Source organism: Notothenia coriiceps, unplaced genomic scaffold (genome assembly GCF_000735185.1).
Source record: "Notothenia coriiceps isolate Sejong01 unplaced genomic scaffold, NC01 NC01_scaffold00034824, whole genome shotgun sequence".
NCBI classification, from domain to species: domain Eukaryota; kingdom Metazoa; phylum Chordata; class Actinopteri; order Perciformes; family Nototheniidae; genus Notothenia; species Notothenia coriiceps.
Window position 1 is genome coordinate 147,760 of NW_011367525.1, and position 20,131 is coordinate 167,890.

A 20,131-nucleotide genomic window follows, 5' to 3' on the forward strand; every position below is an offset into this window, starting at 1 on the left:
GTAGTGGTCTTGGTGTAGGATTTCAACATCAAAAATGGTTTTTTCAAGATAAAACCAAAGTAGACTGGTATACTGTAAGAGGGTTGAGGAGAAAGACCTAGTAGATTTCGAGAGATCGTTTGAAGTCTGTCCGACCTGGTACAGTGACCGAAGTCGTCCCCTGCAGATCTTGACTTCTAAAGTCAGGGACCGCCGATCAAACAATTGACTACTATCCGGAAACAATGAAACCCAGGGTCCAGTTTCCTAAGGTGGGCACACCAAGACCTACAATGTGGCAAATTCTATTTATCTCTTGTTGTCACTCTATTTTTGTGTGTGTCTAGCTCCTCTAATATGTCTAAGAGGTAAAAATTATTATACGTAGGGTGTTAAAGAATGTGTGTCGACGATTGTGTTTGTATATGTTCTGTAGGGTCTGCTTTCTGTCTGTGTTATATGCATATCATGTAATACTGTCGAGAAACTCGTAACTCGTTTTCAAAAACTTCTTGTTCTAATATCTCTTCTTTGTATGACTATTGCTCAATTGTGTTAATTTTTGTTTTGTTCTTTCCTGTCTCCTCTCTTGAGAATATCTTCCTTGTCTGTGTCTTTTTTGTTCTATCCTTGGTGTTAATGGCTCTTGTGTATGTGATTTCATAATATGGGACCTAGTATAGTGCGTATTAGTACAGAGAGTATAATTCACATGGAATCCTACTTGTTTAATTGTCTCGGAGCAGTTGTAGAAAAATTGCACCTCTCTCTTGAACGTGTTAATCAACTCTCTGACTGATTTATTTTTGTCGATAAAACGGCGCGACATACTGTTCATCGACCTGCGTACATATTTCTATATGTCTCTTTTGGCTTTTTTTCTCACTTCTTTGTCGGTCCCCATGCTCAATCTAGTTAAGATACAATGGTTCTAGATAAGTAGAAGGAGTGAGTAGTATGTCTGTTATACTCTAACGCCGTGCGACCGATTTTCTCTTGCGTGTGTGGTATTTTGTTTCCTTTGTTTTGTACCACATCGACTATAAGTTTCAGCTCCTTTTGTCTAGTTTTTAACAGTCTTTATACTGGCCGTCCTTGGGACCTCTGCCCGTTGACTTTTAGCCTTTCTCAGTGTAGGCGCTTTTAGCCCTCCCATTCATTTTTTATTCATTGTTTTTTTCATTCAATTTATTCTATTTCTATTTCTGTGTGTGTGTGTGTTGTGGTGTGTGTTGTGTGTCGTGTATTTTACGCTTTTAGTATTGAAGTAATATATCTACATTTAGGTTTCGGTGTCACGATAGATCCGTCTATTATAGCGACACCTCGTATGACATTGTGTTCATTTATCGTGTCAAATTCCTCTTAAGTATTCGGTTCGGTGTGATCTTTCTAATAGTAGATAATTAATCGTAGTCTTCTATCTATTTGTTTGATAAATTCCCTAGTTATATGGAGTTTTTTACAGAAGCGCCCCTCTTCCTAGGGGGCTTGCTGGATTCTATATTGTTGCTCATAATCAGTTCGCTATTTTGTTCCTTGGGTGTTTTTATCAAAAGGTGTCTGGCGGTGACCCTGTAAACGACTTTCTGACCCTCTGAGCGGTTGTCCCACGTTTACCGTTTATTCTCGTTCCTTTCTTCGACCTTATAAAGTTTTCTCCTTATTCAAGTATAGTGCGTCTTTCGTTCTGTTGATGATTAACTCGCTACTCGTATTTATGGACCGTTTTGTGCGTTGTTGTCCGTCTCAATCCGTAGTCCATTTATGTTATTGGATTTTTCGCGTTGTCACAGTAATGACTGCAATCGTAAATCTCGGAAAAAACATAGCGTCTACAAGTATTCTACATTGTGAAAATTTATAATGTGTATTACTTTTTTTATAATTTTCTTTTGGCGTCGTAAGTATCGTATTGTATAGATTCTTTGTGTTTATGTTCTCGTAATCCTTATCTTTGTCCAATTTTCTTGATATATTTTTTTTTTTTTTTTTTTTTTTTTTCTTTTCTTTACAAAATAATGTGACCAGTCTTTGTCGACAATCGTATTAGCTCACAACCTAAATATAAACTTAGTCGAAAGTTTACGACTATATTGTACTTTCGCAATAGGGGTTGTAAGAAAAAAAAAAAATTTGATAGAAGAAAGAATACAGGAGCTGAGTCCAGGAGACTTTAAGTCACCCATTGAAGATTAGAAACATAGGTAAACAAGTAACGAAAACGATTCAGTTTTGTGTAAAAAGAGAGCGAAAGTCATGTTCTCACACAACCCGAAACCGTCGAGAAAGGAACGGGACCACAATGATCAGAGCTTTCGGAAGTAAAACAACTTCGCGATTTCGTCAAGTTGATCTAGCGTTTGACGATTGTGTGCGACTGCGTTTCACTTCCAAACACTTCAAAATTTCGCATATGACGACCGAATTTTATTTACAATCAGCAGCATCAAGTTATGACGCCCACATGGCATAAATGTTTCTTTTTCTGAGAGAGTCTGAGTAGAGGGCGTTTGGCCGACGTTCATAAACTAACAACTTGGCAATGTACTCCCACAGGTTGAGCATTCCCATTTGACAACTAGATATATACGATCGTTTACAATTGACTTAGAGAGGTCTCTCTGCGAAATCGTTTTTATGAAATCGAATTTTCACGTTTCTAGTACACACGTTTGTGTTTTGAGGTCAGTCGGAAATGAAAGACATCACTCAATTTTTGAAGATTTTTCGTGTGATGTAACTCTCACTTCCAGCGTAATTTGTATATTTACGCCTCTTACGCGATACCATATTGCACATCCGGGGACTTTGTTATAGGAACTGAATACCAATTATACACCTGTTAGTAAAATGCCAATCGGATGAATAGAACTTGTATTGCCTGTACTAAAAGAAAAATTTTATGAAAACTGGTCTCTCACCCGAAATCACTATCTATGGGAGTTACCACTCTCCCCCTCCTGTATCGATTTTACAGTCGCGCGGGGGTCTAGGAAAAATAGAGGCCCTAGTAAAAGTGGATAGATGAATAGTAAGCATATAATCGCTTACTAGAACTATACAAGACAAGATAGTTAACATTAATATAAGGTTAATGTAAATACAAACAATGTCATGTTCACACGGTGAAATTTTGAGAGAGCGGAGAAACTATCACTTGAGGGAAAAACTATCCCGCTCTGTAATAATACGGGATACATGAATAATACTCCCAGACACTGTAAAATTTTCCAACCCCATTGCATTGAAAACTCTTTGTCCGACGGCTCACGCGATTTAAACTTTGATGTGTCGGCCTTTCTGTTCAGCGGGAGGAATTTCGCGGGAGGAGGTTGTGTGTGCTCTACCCGCGTCGTACTGGCTTACTCCCGGCCCTATTCAAACACCGGTCTACCTTCCGACTGTCCGTCCATCGCGTCGGTCAACGAATCGCCCGGCCGATTTTACTAGACCAGCACGAAAATGTCCGCGATTCGCCGAAGGTGTCTACGTTTTAACATAATATAAATAACAGGTTTCGGTAAAGATAAGAAGTAACGATAGCCCTACTAACTGTCTCGTATAGTACCTTATTATTTCGTTTTTCACAAAGACTTTATTTAATGGTATGGGGTGAATGGCTAGCAACAGATTTAGACCATTACGATGATGCAACAACGCAGACATCTATAAGATATTGTCAAAGACATCCGAATCACTCTTACATATAACATCTTTGAGTATAAAAGACAATATGAAGCACATTAGGTAAATCTAGTCCGGTCCCTATATAACGGAAAAGTACATTGACCATTGGGTGGGGACGAACGACGATTAAACTTAAACGGTAATTGTAAGCGGATAAACTCGAACCATTACGAACTGTGACGAACGACACGTTTTATGAGTTAAACCCTCATTTATTTCATGGATACATAGCTAGTAGATCAGTAGGAGAAAAATAGAAGTTTAAAAGAACCTGATATATCAAGCCAAGGGTAATTTTCGTCAACCTCGTAACAGTGATCCGGATCAGACCCAATCTTGACAAATTATTTCCTTGAGACTTTTTCGTCGATTACAATTCGGTCTACTTACGAGAATTTTCACACGCCATATTAAGTGGTAATCGAGAACCTCCGGCGTCGGAACTACATCCGCAAGTAGTACGACGTCTAACTTCCCAGAAAACCTCGGAGAGGTCCTAGTCCCACGTCCGGTACAACCTGCAGCACAACACCTCCAGCTTTCTTTGCAGCATCCCCGTAGACCGAAGAAACCAGCGCTTATAGGGCACTAGAGCGACCCGAGGGGTCTTGTGATCATTTTGACCCCACGGGGTGAGATCTTGCGTGGAGCCCCAGATCGAGGGAGATTATCAGTGGTCTTGTATGTCTTCCATTTTCTAATAATTGCTCCCACAGTTGATTTCTTCACACCAAGCTGCTTAACTATTGCAGATTCAGTCTTCCCAGCCTGGTGCAGGTCTACAATTTTGTTTCTGGTGTCCTTTGACCGCTCTTTGGTCTTGGCCATAGTGGAGTTTGGAGTGTGACTGTTTGAGGTTGTGGACAGGTGTCTTTTATACTGATAACGAGTTCAAACAGGTGCCATTAATACAGTTAACAAGTTGAGGACAGAGGAGGCTCTTAAAGAAGAAGTTACAGGTCTGTGAGAGCCAGAAATCTTGTTTGTTTGTAGGTGACCAAATACTTATTTTACCGAGGAATTTACCAATTAATTCATTAAAAATCCTACAATGTGATTTCCTGGATTCTTTCCCCCCATTCTGTCTCTCATAGTTGAAGTGTACCTAGGATGAACATTACAGGCCTCTCATCTTTTTAAGTGGGAGAACTTGCACAATTGGTGGCTGACTAAATACTTTTTTGCCCCACTGTATATATGACTTGTAAGCTTCATTATCCTCTCCACCCACACGTCATATCGGATTAAGAAAGAATCCCTATTTGCAGATACCGTGCTATGTTGTCGATATTCTTCTCCTCCTATTCTTTAAACCCACTCTTTTTACGTAGTTTGAAATGTTGTTTTGGATTGGTTTGTTTCCTAATTGGACTTTGTAGACTTGTTTTGAAAACTGGAATGTGAATCAATATTTCTTTCTCTCGTGTCTACTCTCTATTTATTCCCCTATCTTTTATCCACTCTCCATTCTTTCGCTGCTTCAATATCTCATCCAGATTTCTTGCCTCTCAACTCCCCTCTCGTCTTCGCTCCCTCCATATGTTGAAGTTCTTTCCATCGTTCAATCAAAATCTCCACCTCAGGCACCATTAGCTGAGCCGAATGTTCGCTACTATAGAACCTCATTAATACCACTCTCCTGTCAGAGCCAAGAGGGAAAACACAGAGAAAGACCAAGAAAAGAGAAGGGGACAAGCTCAGGAGAAAATACCTGTCATATTACACATCCAACATATCTACTGCATGGAGCGCACACATACAATGCTTTCACCAAGTTAACTCAGGATGCTTGCTTATCTAACATTTATATATCTGGCCAATTTAGTCTTGGCTAAAACCAGTGGATAACTAGCACCAGTGGATAAGAAATATTTCAAAAATTGCAGTCTGCAAAGAGGTTGTGACTAAGTTCAAATCATTGAAATTGGTGAAAAAAACAAACAGATTAACACCTTAGCAGCACCCTCATAACTCTACAGCACCAACAGCTCTGACCCTAAAACCTTGAAAAAACATCAAATTGTGTTGAAATCAGTTCGAACTTGTTAAGGCTCACTATTAAACCCATTAAATGATCATTAATGTTGTGAGATGAGCCAGTGTGAGTCGTTAATGTGTGCAGAAGCCAAAAGCATTCACTGCTACAGATAAAGTGGAACAGGAGCAGAGCGAACAATAAGACTATTTTAGTCAGCTTTCTGAAATGTTGATAACAAATGAGGATAGATACATACGTAAATGCATCCACCGCCCATTGAGTCAGAGATGGTAAATTGACGGTAAAAGTGCTCTTGTCAGAAAAAAGTTTTCCTGACATCAGTGTCCATCCATCAATCGAAACACCGCTGTATCCCGGCCTCGCTGCTGGATGCTCGATGTGCCAATTAGCGGACAGGGTAAGGGCCTGGCGTAGAGTGCCAGCCACGGGCCCTGCCAATTAGAGCCTGACCTCCTGTCTAACCCTAATACTGGCACGGTGAGTGGGCACCACACCCTGGGCGGGGGGTGAAGTAGGACGCCAACCTGTAGAGGACGGTTGAGTGGACAGCCTCCAAGACTAGAAAAGTGGATACTGGTATGTACAGAACACAGTCAGTAGGACATATCCAAAGGGTATCAGTGCAGACAGAACATCTGCTCATTAACTTAGAACTCATTGACAAGGATCAACACAAATCAAGGACAAAACATGCCTCTGTTTTGAACTCTTTACAAACATTACCTTTTCGAAAGAGGAAGTAAACTGTAAAGCTGATTGTCATGTTTACTCTTTCAGTGGCTATAACTTGTCATTGACAAGGGTTTATAGTTTGTAAGGTCCCAACTTAATATGATATATTAGAGTGACTGAAGCATTTCCCCCTCTGCCCTATTACTGTCAGATCTCTAATCGTAGCTCCCCCTCTGGGCCAGTCAATAAAAGTCTAATAATGCTGAAGAGCAGGAGGGCCATATTCTGTTTTACTATTAGGTCTACTACAGTAAGTCAAAATCCAGGCACATATAAAGAGATAAATAAACACACAGAGTATATCATATTACACTCTTGATTGAAGGTTTATGATTTTGCATTCAAACAGTAAAGCAAGTAAATAGAGGTACTGCATGACTTCTCAAGGGCTGTAAACAGTTATGGAGCATCTGAGGGGAATATGAAATTAGACTGGTAAAAGGCAGCACATTTAAGAGTTTATCCATAAGACTGCTCTCTATGTGGTAAGATTATTTTGATGAGAGGGTAAACAAGGTTACAAGAACGTTCAAAGCCGAAATTGCCTATTTCATCCCAAATTCCAACATACACAAGTGTGCAATGGCTCTTTTTCTCTTCAACGTTTGCAGACTTTTGATTATCTCCATCCAAATAATACTAGGTATCAAAAAACATTATTTACAAACTGGAAGACCACCTTGAGATGAGGGTATTAGGGGGTCTGTGATTCATGCCACATCACCCTTCTTCTTCCGTAACACATGCACTGAGCAAAAAACACCTGACAAATCATTTCCAACGTCATACAAATCAAATTTAAATCCAGTTACATCAAGCCTGGCAGGGGTTATGCTTGCAACAGCACAGAAAACTGGAGTCAAAGATAGGATGCAATTTGTCCTTGGTGAGCTGAACATATCCACAATATATGTAAATCACCGTGTACCACTACCTCTTGTTATCTCATTCAAAAGTAAAAGACGTGAGGACCTTTTCTCCCCCCAATCTTCTTTGTACTCTGTGATGTGGAGAAAAAAGCAATACGTTTAGAGTAAAATACATTTTTTTCATTTCCCTCTATATTTTTTTTTAAATACCACCAACAGGCACCAATTCAAAACCCAGCAAGTCTCCTTTAATACCTTGGAAATTAAATTGTCAGCCCATTATCAGCAGAGTCCAGTCGGCCATATCTAAAATGCAACAGCAACATAAGATTTATAAAAATCAAGGCAGGACATTTGCTGGAGACTGCAGTTTTTGAAGGGGTGGAGGGGAGAGGAGTACCAGGGCAAGCAGAGGGGGGCTTGCTGCATTAAAAATATTGAGCTTTACCCAAAGTCATTTTCAAGCCAGCCAAGCATCAAATGGAACACAGTTTAAGGAAAGGGTAGGCACTGATTTTCTCCAGGAGCTTTGACAGGATGGACACGGAGTGTGTGCACTGCAGAGAGCCAACAAACACTGTTGCTGTGAAGGCAGAGGTAGTGGAAAAACGCTGGAATATCAAATGAGCTACTTGTATAATATATGCGTGTTGCTGTGAGTGTATGAGTGAGAGAGAGAGAGATTTGATGATGGAAACAGAGGGAGTAACAAAAGCATGATAAACTACAAGGTTGATAGGTAAACAACGCATTTGATATTCTGTTTTATTCTGCGCTTAGCCTTTCACCTACACATGAAACAAATTCCTGTATTAATGTTTATAAATGCTGCTTAGGGTTTCATTCTATTGATATTTTTTGTAAACAGGTCGATAACATCTTCAATTATGATCTGTTTCCGGGGTATGGGTGGGGGAGGAGCTGCTACATCCCAAAGGGTCGTTGATCTGCTTCTATCCTTTTTGTATTGTGTGTTTTGTATGAGCTACCGTACTTATGAATTTGATAACCTGTTTAAGGACAACGGATCTCAGACTAATAATCCTGCTTGCACTGCCAACTAGTGGAGACATCAGGCTTTTCCCAAACCCTATCCTGCTGTGATCTAACATTGCGTTGTAGTTTAACAGCTGCTTGTTGTTTCAATCAGACCAAACCTGACCACTCATGTTTTCGGATGTTTTTACTGTATCATTTAAGAATTATGGCTACACATTTCCTGTCAGAAAGGTTGGGTTCTTCACCTGTATCTTACCAGCTATATTTTAAGTTTTATTTATGAAATGTGGCTTTCCTTATTTGCTGTGGCAGGTCACTTGACTTGAGAATTCATTGTTTTTGTTCGCTATTTCTGAAATCTACAGTTTAGAATTAAAACACTGGATAATTAGTACAATACAGCAGAAATATGAAATATATCATGGTCCCAGTCCAATTATTATTATATTCCCAATTTAATGTAAACCTATGTGCCATGGTGGTTGGGTACATTTTTTATCTGCCACAGCCAATAGAATACATGCACGGAAAACCCAAAAACTATTTAACACTCTGCTTTTAAGTTTCAGTTGCATATTTGTTATGCTTTATACTGTTGCCTTTTGTCTTTCAATCAGAGTTAGGGCTTAACATGTAAATGTAAGATCTGAGGGTTTAAACCTTTTACCAACAGTAGACAAAACCATTGCCACCAGGTAGACCCCACCTGGGCCAGTGTGCTGAGCTCGGAAAGATTGATGACTATGGGTTTGATCGAAAAGTCTGCCTAGGGGGTTAGCCTGTGTCTCGGTGAAATGCTGTGGCCAGTGATTGATTGGCCACTGGGCCAGTTCGGCTCCACAGAAAGCAGAGTCGTCAAAAATCCAAAGAGGGGATGGTGGGAGCGTGTGATTTCATTAAAACACAGATGTGTTTACTGACAGATGGCTGTAGACTGTGAATAAGAGAGTAATATGCCATGTGCTAGCTAGTATATCTCTCTGTCAAAACTCATCATTTGTCAGTCCATAAAGACTAGATTATATATACATTTAGATCATTCATTCACTGGTCTTTTCTGCTCTGACTGCAGCAAGTATCCACTGCAAAGAATCACCTATTCCCTAATTAGTCTTTCAAATAAATTAAGCTCTAATGGATGTTCTCTAATTAAGGGTTTATTTGTGTGTAATGAGTCTACTCAGTAACTCCTTGATGAGGCCATCTTGACCACATAAAGCCAACAATCAGAGTTCTTCCACACCATGCCGCCTGCTTATTAAATCACAATCATCCAGGAATGATTCTGAATAACCACAGCATGAGAAGATACTGTCTGCCTTTACCAGGTTGCAATATTGGTGACAAAACAACGCAGTGGTAAGTGTGCATTTCTCTTTTCAATGTGGAATGACCAGATTTACATCTTTGGCCAGTAAGTGAAGCTTTTTCTCCTGCTCTGGACAGACAGGCATAACCAGCATTACTAGTCAAATGAAGAATTACTAATACAATGTTCCAACAACTGTGGATCTTCAAAGGCTTATAAGTTAATACTGCAAAAAGTTCCTATGTCGGTTTTTTTCCCTCCCAAATGCAGATCAAGGAAAGCTGAAAACACCATGCATTAGTATAAGCAGAACACTTAAATATACTGCTGTATTCCAACAGGAACATGGACCACTTGTTTATGCCACTGTTCCCTTTCCTTATTTTGCGTTACCCCTGAGTGGCAGAACACATGTGAGTGTTAACACTGAAAATGTTCCCCCCAGACAACAGAACCCCAGGAACCCATCAACAACAACAACAACAACAACAATGACAACACACACCCCTCCCTACACTGCTGTGAAGTTTCAATTACTGGTAGACTTGGTGGCTGGCACTCAGCTTGACAGCGAGGGACTAGTGTTGGAAAAGCCTGAAGGACAAGCACTCCCAGCAGGGGGTACCAACCATCTGGAGCCCCAACTACACTTTAAACACACTATGTAACAATATACAACATGTTTCGATGCCCAAAATGGTTTGCTACAGGACATAATTCTTCTTATACTAGCTACTAAACTTAATTTAGAGGTTGGGAAGTTGACAATTGGTCAGAACTACCATACTATACCAGTTTATATGAAGATACAGAGCGCATGACAAGGAAGAGAATAGTTACATTGCTCACATTTTTTTATTTTACTATATACACAGGTATATATATATAAATATATATATTATTATGGGCTACCCCTTAATTGACTAATTGATTGTTTTGGTCTTTAAGAACTTGGATTTCTTTTTGTCATTTGCAAAAAAAATTAAATACACTTTTACTAAAGAAACTGTAATTCAATTCTTAAGTCGAGAACAGCCCTGTAATTTATGACAAATGACTATTATTAGCTTCCTAATATATTCCGAAATTCAATGGGTTTTGCGTTTGTGACGGCTGTCGCCTCTCCGGTCCTGGAAATTCTGTTTTGCTGTATATGTATGTCAATTAGCTGTGTAGTTGCCCCAACGTCATTGGCTGCCATCTCCTGGTCCGCCTCCGAGGACACTGATTGGAGCACGCCGGGCTCGACGCACTCCAATCCCCGTGCAGCCCCAGCGCACACCTTCCGGAGATGACTACAAAGCCTGGGGACACCTATCACTCGGGAGGCTCTGCTGCGATCAGACGCCTCACTCATTTGGCTCCTGTGTCGTGGACACGTTAGACTTGTTAGAACTTGTGTGATCCGTGTTTAGTGTTGTGTGTTAGCGTGTTTATATATGTGTTTAGAGTAGCGTATTGAGATAGGTGTTAGAGTAACGTGTTTTGGTTTCCCTGTGTTAGCTGCATTTCCCTGCGGCCTCCTTCCTTTAGTAGTGATTAGTAGTGATTGATAGGGATTTCAGGTGTGGAATTAGGCTCACTTTTAGAGTCCTCCTGTTATTGGCAGTTTACCTGTGCCCTTTTGGCTCTTTAGTTTGGCTTAGGCTATATGTGCTCTCATTTGGTTGTACATTTGTTTGTTATTACATTAAACCCTATTATAATTATTAACAATTCGATTCTGGTGTGTGTTGCCTTCCTCATCCCTAGTGGGTTCGTAACAACAGCAACAAAGTTCAGTCAAAACATTGACAACTAAATTGGAGAAGCCGCTTGATCATGAAGGGCGAGGGGTGGTGGTGCATATGCTGCCCCCCCAGCTGGCAAGCGGCTTCTCCAATTTAGTTGTCAATGTTTTGACTGAACTTTGTTGCTNTAATAAGGGAGCTAGGAGTGATTATCGGTGCAGTAATAGGTTAGCATTTTTCGCTCAGGGTTAATTTAGGTGCTTCTTATGAGACTTGTGTTTTGTTTTGGTAAAAATCGTTTGTTTCAGTTAGCTGAGATTATTCCCGTTAATCTGGTATAACACATTAATAGGTTCTTAAATATTAAGATCCCCTGAGACACAGTGTCGTGAAAAAAATTTAGAAAAGTACCCGCCGGTGGGGACCTTGGGGCTTAACAGGTTAACATCATGTATTTACAATATATATAATTTTAGCACCAGCTATTGCACATTTGGTTACACCTTAGCAACCAAGCAAAACCTGTGAGCAAACACCTGGAAACAACTATTGCAAGAACAGTTATTTGTGCCATGTGTACAAACAAGCATATTAACTACACTAAATACCATATATGCTTAATGTGTTTTACAATAACCATCATGCACACAAACACACATGAAACCTTCGAGCCCCCAGGCTTCAGCAGTGAGAATATTTTACACATTGTGCATTCTTGTGTGCTGCCTTATTGTCTTGGGATGTTTGTGCTGTCATTTTGTGTGATGTGATCATGAGTGTTTTCACTACCTGGAAGTAGATTTAATGCCTTTTTTTTTCCATTTGATGCTTCTGGCTTCATGTAAACCTCTTCATATCGATGTAGAAGTGCTCCTATCCCCAGTGTATAAGGCCATTTTTCGTGAAAGAGTAACAGTCATGAACTGTAAATATACTGTTTTAAGAAATATCAGATTTTTTACTGTAGCCTCCTGCTGACCTATTCAGTAGAACATTTATGGTTATTGACTCCGTCCAATCTCCTAGCAAATATACCATCTTTGTTTTGTGTATTCCTCGAGCTAGTCTAATACAGAACAGATGGAATCAGTTGGAGGTAGTTCAATACAAACTTCAAGTCAATTATATTATAATCACAGTGTTTAAGCACCATAAGAAACTCTGGTAGCTGTACAGAATGATAACCATCAGGCCTATGAATGTATTCCCCATCAAGTAGATGGACTTTGTGCTCTGCCTCTTTTAGTGTTGAATGGCTTTAGGTTGGGAGTTTGAGCTTTGTGCACTAGGTACGATATTAGAAGTGACAACAGCAGAGGTTAGAGTGACAATCATTTTCTCTTTCGACAGTGTGCTTGATCGTCGCACTAAGAACATTACGGTTATCTCTTCATGCTTGTGGGCGAAGTAGAGGGGGAGTACAAAATGGCTTTTATGTTCCTTCTGCAGAATGGGAGCTCTTCTAAATGAATCTTATCATCGCACAGCTCTTTGTTTCCCATGCACTTAATTAAAACTGTGTCCCAGCATTTCAGAGCACCCACAGTCACATGGTGTGTGTTTATGTGCATGTGTGTGAGAGAGAGTGCTTAGCCCCATAAAATATTCATAGGCAGCATTCAGCTACATTATTCCCAACATCAATATTGCATTGGGCCTTTAAATGCCTTTGTTTCAAGGCACTTGGAGTCTGCACTGATTTGCTGGTGGGTCAGAATACATACATCCAGACAGGCAGACGTTATTGAGACGCATCTCGTGTGGATGACAGGTATACAACAGGACGCATTAATGAGGGCAGAGCTGAGCAACAGACAGAAGGTAGAGAGCTAACGGAGGGGAAGGAAGAAGGCATGCATTTGTGATTTCTGTTATTGTTATATTTCTGCAAAGGCAATGATACTTGAAAGGATTCTCTGTGGAGTAACAGGTGATGACGACCCTCATGGATTTGTACCACCTGTTGCAGGGTTGCTCGTTATGAACATTTTCTTTCAGTACGTGTGCTGTTGGAAACACGCACGCACGCACGCACACACACACACACACAGAGAGATTACCCTGACTTAGGTTGCAGCATCTCAGCTACTCATCCTATAAATGTTTCATATAACTGGCCACAGATCTAATCTCTTTCAGGTTTATTAAGTACTACTCAAAAAATAACAGAAATGTTCCCGAGTACTTCTGTTCATGGTCATTGCCTGAATAGTGAGTCACCTTTCTTGGTAGACCGACACAGCCTGGCCCACTCGTACTCAACTCCTTTTCGAATTAATGCCGCCTCACCGGTTTTATCTTTCCATCTTTCCGTTTGTAAGGCTTGATTCACTGCGCCTTCAAAATACACAGGTTACTGGGCCAAAAATATCCTCTCTCTCTCTCTCTCTCTCTCTCTCTCTCTTTTTCTCCAGGTCCAGGCCAAGCATCATCCACTTACCCTCCCAAAACATGACCTTTTTTTCTGCTGTCTTTTTCCTCTCTGTGTCAGACTCCACTCTCCTTTCACTACCTCAAAGCCCCCCTTTTCCCCGAGTGCCAATCTTCTACAGTGGAATGAAAAATGCGTCCAATATCCCAAGGACAGGGCAATAATGACTGGAAAGCAATAGGGGTGAAGCAGACAGATAGCATCCAGCTAGTGATAGCAGTCTTTGCTTGGGTTACCACTTGTGAGGAAGTCAGTCGAGGGACTTTTTTTTTTGCAAGGCTGTCTATTTCCTTGGCCACCTTTCTTGCATCTGTCCAGGATTTAGCTTCAAGTCACATTTGAGAGAATTCGGTTTACTTTTATGTAATAATGAAAACTAATATTAGTTTTCCCCCAACAGAATACTGAGTGTTTTTTAAACTTCCAACAAAATCATGGCAATTGCGTAATTTTTTCTTTTGTAATTTGGCAAAATGCCTTAATGCTTTGTCAGTGAATATACCTTTTTTATTTGTAGTTTTGACTTTGCGCAATATAATTCTGATTCACTATCATAGTTTTCCGTACCAAAACGGGTAAACAAAAAGGTCTTTTGCACTCCTGATGTCTGTGCAGCTGACAGGTGCATAGGAGAATGCTGGTATTCCTTAACATCTGCACACTTTCAGAATGTGAACAATAAATAATTGAATGAGTTCAGACAAAGTTTTTGTAAGAAAGTTTCATCAGGTACAGTTTATATAAAATTGCTTTGATAAAACATTTTTTACCAACAGTGCTTTTTAAGTACTTTTTCTAACACTGGCCCCTGGGTACCACCCAAAAAGTCGATTTCTTGGAAACCCTGCATGCTGTCACTTTTCTATTATGTAGCAACAGCTTAAGCTTCTAGAGTAAATGTAGCTTAGGTGCATTAGCAGTGTAGGCAGGCAGGCGTTGATTGTGGGGAAATGGTGAATGTAAAAGGCCATTAGGAGGCTCCCTGTGTGTGTCGATGTGTGCGTGAGTTGGAAACCCGATGATGAATGGAGTGTGCTGACGTGTGCAGCCCAGTGGACTGTGAGACTGGACATGGCTGGTCTCTCTCCGTCTCCCTCCATCTCTTTCTCCCACTCTCTGCCTCACTCCCTTTTTGCTTCACTTCCTCAGGGCCAAACATGTCATGTCGCCACCACTCACTCTCGCTCCGTTCCTCTCTCTCCTCTCCTGTCTTTTTCTCTGTCTCCCCGTCTCGTCTTGCTCTCTGACAGTTAGTGGCGTTGCAGGGCAAACGGTAGCTTTAAGACTTCAGACATATTTTTAATAGACCTACATGTCATCTGCTCAAAGGGATGGCATGGAGATCAGTTAGAGAAGTCTGTCCATCACGACTCCTCACTCCTCTAGAGTTTGGGTACATTCACAGGTGAGTGAAAAGATGAATGAGATTTTTGAAATGTAATATGCAGAGAAATGGAGCCATGAGGTGAAAAAGCCACATGCTGTGTCTAGGACGGTTACTACACACTTGACAAGCAGGATAATGCACTTAAATTATCATAATGAGCAATGTGCAAACCTGATGAGGCTGTAAATGCATTTCACTTAATTGTTCATGAATAAAACAAAAAATGCCCCACCTTTTGAAAGCTTTAAAAAAATATATGAATTCATCATTTTAAAACAACTATTGTGGTTTAACTGTGGCATCATACAGTCATCATAAAGATCAGACATGGCTCAGCGCTCTCTTGAGATTTTTTCTTAGGCAGAAGTTTATTAAGATCCTCAGAATCTTCATTCAGTCCGTCATGATTCACTCGGCACCTGCTCGGTCTGTATTTATTCTGCTGCCACCACTGTTTGATTCTTCACAGAGGAAGACTTTCAGGGTCTCAGGGACGTTTCTCCTCTTCTCCAATCAAGCACACTGTCGCTGAGTAGGGAGTGCGTTGCTAGGCAACTATAGGAACCCAGTGACAGGGTTCAAATGGTGGTCCTGTGTCTGCAGAGAGCGTACTGCCTCTGTCTATATCACTGCCTTACTGGATTGATGATTATTGTTTGGTGGAAAACAGTACATTCCTTGTCTGTCATTATAGTCAAACTACTCTTCAATGTTAATTATTGAAAATAGTTGAAATTGATTTGAACTATGCAACATGTGTCAACCTTCTGTGGTACGCCCCCTCTTTGCAGGCAGTGGGATAACACAGACAAATGTGAGGAAGAATCTGACATTAGGGTTGAAAATCAATATACAAGTATATAGGCTTTAATCTATGCTTCATTAGCACTGTAATTGCCTGTGACCTTTTCATTATTTTAGGGGACACTGCAGGACTGCAGCATAAAGGCATTGAAATGTGGGTGTGCTGTTAACATTGATGTTCTCATCATTTACCACAACATTTCTGCTGCTTGAAAAACAACAACTATTGTCATATACATGCATAAAGCCATTCACCGCAAGTGTTTAACAACATGATCACTTTATGTCATTTAGGTTTTATGTAATTTCAGTTTTTAATTTAAAATAAAAAATAAGTAACATGCAAAGAGAAGACTTATGGTTCACCATATTGTCAGGCAACATAATGTCTGAAGTGCAGAATACTGTGCTGTGGACAGGATCATTTTTTATACTGAAAATGTGAGTAGCAAGTCATGCATTATAGAGATACCTTTAGGGGAACGAATAGTGAGTAGTATGTTTATAATGTACTCCTGTACTATGAGATGCATTATTATAACTATTGGTACAGTCTGAAGGTACATTAGTTTGTGCAGTTTTTGTACATTGTTTCCATTTTGTGTTTTAATCACGTAAAATGATGATGCTCCACAGGGTAGAGACGGAGAAGGCCCGTGCAGCGGCCCATGCTCAGGATGATGCCCAGTCCCAGGTTCAGGGGGAGGTGTCCAGGATCCTGTGTGTGGAGCGGGCGGCGGCCGAGGGGAGCATCCAGCAGGCTGTCATTAGAGAGAGGATCGCCACTGAGGACGAGAGGCTCCGCGCTCAGCTCTTTGTAAGTCTATCAAAAAAACACACATCAATGTATGGCAGTTTCTGTGATCTTACTTTAACTGGCCAAACAGTTGAAAAAATTTAGTTGGATAGTGTCAAGTAGACATATAAACATTTTAACTACATAACCTTGCAAGCATCAACTCACCGAAGAGAACATTTTTACATAAGAACTGGGCTCTTTACATGATTTTGTTCTATCACACAGAGGTGAAGCGAATTTGCTGTAATCGACAGGTCGTCCCTGGTACATTGAAAGATGTCAGTCCTGTGAATGTGTGAACATCGCTGTGAGCAGATATTCACAGAAACATCTTGACTGTGTTGGCACTTACCACCGTCCTTCGCAAACAGTACAACAATCTAGTTGTTTCCAAGAAATCAAACCTATATTGACATAATGCAAACAAGAAGCACAGTTTAAGGTCATTTTCCACATCTTGAAGTTGGATATTTTGTCCTCCTCGTATACGTATCTGCTTGTTCATCCTGCTTTATTATAAAAGATACCTTCATTTTAGGCAGCCTTTTTCTTTATTTCCTGTAAATTGCCCTTGTAAACGTTGTCAGATGAGCAATCTTTACCACACACACACAGGCTGTGTATTTTCTTCAGAAAGAAAACGCATTTTCCCCCCCGAGTGTGGCTGCTGTTTACAAACCTATGCTATTGATTATATAGCTCATTTCACACGCTCATCGCCGTAATTGAAAAATGAATCATTTTGTTGAGAGAAGGAGAGGAGCGTTGACGTGATTCCACGCCGCGGGACAAGTGTATGAGGGATTCTTCATTTGGAACGGCGATCTAAACAAAAGGGGGGAAAAAGTCAGAGAGAGAGAGAGAGGGAGGGAGATGGTGAGGGAGACACATTATGTGAGGTTATTCCCTTCAGCATCTTAAAAAAAAAGCAGTTTCAGTTGAAGGTTTTCTGTAATTTAATATCAGTTGTTATTCATAGTAAGGAAGATGGGACAAATGAGGGGAGGAAGGGCAAGAATGTCACAAACTGCTTTGTATCTCTAATATATGAGCAGCATCCTGGGTGGTGGGTCTTACTGAACTGACACAGAGGAGCGTCCTTGTGCATGTCATTGACAGATTGCTATCTCCTTGTACTTAAGAGAACTTTTCCTCCAATATGCTTGCCATGAAGCTTTTGCTTGTGTCCCCAAGGCTATACCTCGAGCCATTAGCTGCCTTTGAAACCACAGTAAGCAGCACTGCAGTGGCTATGCATTCAGTATGAGACTTTTTGTTTCATTCTCTGTCTGTAACTTATATTTCCTGGGTAAATCCAGTTGAAAGTTTCTATTACTCCTCCACTTCGTCTCTGCTTCTTTAAATAACACACATTGCAGCAAAAGAGGCGTTGTCAGAGGGTTTTGTGTGTGCGTGCCTGTGTGATAATTTCTTCGGTTTGAGCATTCTTTTGGAGTGCTGGAGTTTTAATAGAATCCGCCGGGTTATCAGTGGAGGCGCAGTGCCTTGCGCACCACTCATGTAATTGTCAAGTCCAACGCTTCCCCACAGCCACTGTTCTTTTCAACTTGAAATTGACTTTTCCATTTTGAAAGGCAGCGTCTCTAAGACGTCTCCCCCCGCCCATTGTCATTTTACTCTCTATTTGTCTGCTTCTCACAGTGAACTCATCTTTAAAGAAACATAATAAATGTTCCAAGGTCTTTTGTGTTTATGTGTCCCTGTCTCTAGCTTGTCTTTCTGTCCCTCTGGATTTTAGTGTGAGACTATTTTGTGTTTTATTTTAAAAGAAAAAAGAAGACGCAAGATTTTGCTCAAATACGAGGTGCTTTTAACTACTCTTTCCATAAGTAAAAGATTGCCTCAGCGTAGGCTACCCAAGCAATTACATTTACAAGCATATAGGCATCAACGATTGGAAGGTGAAACTTGTTCTGATTGCTGTGCAAAGTCAATAAGTTGATTGTGAAACAGCTCCAGGGATAGGTTGTGGTTTGCTGTACTAAGCACATAATCTAGTGGCTGATAGAGCATCAGAGGCGATTCACTCAGTCCTTTTTCCACTAAACCTGATAACACCTCATGTATTTTCTTAGAGGCTACACTGTTATGTCCTTGAGGAATAGTGACCCTGTATAAGATTAAGATAAGGACATGATATATTATTCCGACTGTTTGAATATAATATTTGGCTTATTGGCTAAATCTCCCTACACAACTGTGTTATAATTATTTTAAAAAGTAATAGATATAATCATTTTGAAAAAAGGTCATAATTTGTTTCACTCAAGTTAACTTAGTATCCAGTCAACCTTCCTGCTAAAGAGAAACCAAAGTTGACCCATTAAATGTTTTAATGAGTGACACTTTATTCTGCTGCACACCAGGAACAAATACTGGAACAAGGCAGAGCTTTCAGAGAAACGTTGGGATTCATTTCAGCCCACATAGAATTTGGTAAAAAAAGTGTGTGTGTGTGTGTGACAAATAACAATTATATTTTGATCATGATGTTCAGTCAAAATGCTGAGCTGACACAAAGAACACCCATCAGTGTCTATTGCCTTCACTGCCACTTAAACACAATGAACTCACTGTATTGATAAGATATTGCCCAGCATCCCCTCAGGCTGTGCATACACACCCTAACCCTGTGTGTGTATATATACAAACACACATACACATCTTGTATTTACACAATATATATATATATATATATATATATATATATAAGGTTAAACATTAAGTCAGAATTTAGATGTTGGTAACACATTCGTGTTTCCATTGTACTTAAAAATGTTCTAATTGAATGTGAATTGTCCTGAGCCCTCCTCTCATGGTCACTGCCACTGGAATAACATTTGTCTATGGCAGCTGTAGTTGTTGTGTTCTCTGTCCAGCGTAGTATTGATTTGTCCTCCTCATTAAGATACAGGTCACGGTGAGCAGCAGGACCCCATACAGTCCAGCTCTACTTCACACGCACTGAGAGCGCTGCTGTGAGCAGTTATGCCTCCCCACGCTCACCTGTAATGACAATAACCTCCGCAACCATAGCTGCACCAATTACATCGACACCCATTCTGGAGAATTGCCCTGAGAGACAGGGTTCAACCAGGGTTGGTAGCGTTTAGATTCTATTGATTTAGATTCCGTTTATAAATTCTGGTTCTTACTCTGTGTACCAAGGATTGTTGCCATTTTAAGTTATAACGATGTTTTCTTATGGAACGCTGTTACGAACCCACTAGGGATGAGGAAGGCAACACACACCAGATGGTTTTGGTAATAATTATAAAAGGGTTTAACGAATAACAACAAAAAGGTGCACAACAAAATGAGAACTAAAGTAGCTTAAGCCAAACAAAGGAGCCAAAAGGGCGCAGGTATACTGCTAAATAAC

The 20,131-nt window shown here is 40.3% G+C and overlaps 1 protein-coding gene across 1 annotated transcript in view; it reads right to left on the reverse strand.

Annotated features, from left to right (window-relative positions):
* LOC104962456 (ryanodine receptor 3-like) overlaps positions 1 to 4,519 on the reverse strand; it is a 12,220-nt gene extending 7,701 nt beyond the window's left edge. The window contains exon 1 of the mRNA XM_010790893.1: positions 4,511 to 4,519. The gene's annotated coding sequence lies outside the window, so the exon portion shown is untranslated. The remainder of the gene's footprint in view (positions 1 to 4,510) is intronic.
* Positions 4,520 to 20,131: the final 15,612 nt, after the last annotated feature.